Source organism: Sorex fumeus, unplaced genomic scaffold (genome assembly GCF_029834395.1).
Source record: "Sorex fumeus unplaced genomic scaffold, SorFum_2.1 ptg000037l, whole genome shotgun sequence".
Lineage (NCBI taxonomy): Eukaryota > Metazoa > Chordata > Mammalia > Eulipotyphla > Soricidae > Sorex > Sorex fumeus.
This window is the reverse complement of record NW_026606094.1, coordinates 23,772,707-23,773,941: the sequence shown is the minus strand read 5'-3', so window position 1 is coordinate 23,773,941 and position 1,235 is coordinate 23,772,707. Positions and strand designations below refer to the sequence as shown.

Sequence of the window (1,235 nt, the reverse complement as noted above, 5' to 3'; positions counted from 1 at the left end):
CAGGCTCCTCAAAATATTTTCCCTGGAATAAACCAATACAATGTAGGCAGGGAGTTAAGTTGTCCCTGATTTTCTTTGCTCTGAATCTTGCAGGTAACTCCTGATTCCCTGTTACCAAGTAGTTCCTTTCTCTTCTCTGACTCAATTCTACTGAAAAATAACCCTTGCCCTTCCCAGTTATGGGTTAGGACTGATCCCACAAAACTGCTGAATATGCAGCAGCGTAGATCAGCCTTGCTAAAGTTTGCCATGTCTCCTATGGGCTAACTTTTGCTTTGCTAAATTTATTGGTGAAGTTAGGTGCGGAAATGAGACTGATACACATAAAATTACCACTTCTCTGGGTAAGACATTCTGAGATATTTAAAAGGTACCGGTTGCCTTTTTCGTTGCTACTGTTTGTTTGTGTAGTTTCTGGGCCACACCTGGCTGCTCAGGGATTACTTCTGGATCTGTACTCCGGGCTTGGAAGGCCCCTGTGTATTGTTGGGGATCAAACCTGGGTCAGCCTGAAACCCCATATGATCTCTGTGCATAATGAATGTTGCTAAATGATGCTGGTTGGAAGTGGAGTCAGAGTCTCAAGGAATGGCTAATGATATATATGTATATATTTTTATATGGAACACTTCATGAATTTGCATGTCATGCCTGCATAGGGGCTATGCTAATCTCTGTATCGTTCCAATTTTAGTATATGTACTGCAGAAGTGAGCAAATGGCAAATGACATTAAACTGGCATTGCCAGCTAATTTTAATTTACTGCCTGTTCATGTAACATTATTGCCTCAGCTGTCCTCACGTGAAGACCGTGTTCAGTGCCACCTCTTGCCAAAGTCTTCTGTATTTGTGTCAAAACAACTTGAAGCAGAGATAGTCTGACTCTACTGCCAAACTGTGCAGCCGCTCAGCCCGTAGGTGCAAACAGTGCTCGATAAACAAGCTCCCTGCAGGGCGGGCAGCTGCTGGCTCCTGTCTCCCGTCTGCAGAGTGTATGGTAAGAGCTAAGTTGGAGAGACTTCTAAAGCAAATGGTGACAGCCATTCTTACTTCTTCCTCTGGTACTCTCCACATGGGCAGTTTTATATATTTATCAAAAGAAAAGTTTTCAGAAAAAAATCTTATGTTTAACTCTGTGACCCATTTTAAACAATTTCTTTATTAAACAGTCATGATATACAAAATTACTGATAGCAGAGTTTCAGGCATATAATAATTAAACATCAGTCCCTCC

At 41.7% G+C, this 1,235-nt stretch overlaps 1 non-coding gene across 1 annotated transcript; it reads right to left on the bottom strand.

Moving 5' to 3' along the window:
- Positions 1 to 614: 614 nt before the first annotated feature.
- LOC130027856 (U6 spliceosomal RNA) lies at positions 615 to 718 on the bottom strand. Its single transcript, XR_008793077.1, has one exon. It is a non-coding gene; the product is annotated as a U6 spliceosomal RNA (small nuclear RNA).
- Between the last annotated feature and the right edge of the window lie 517 nt (positions 719 to 1,235).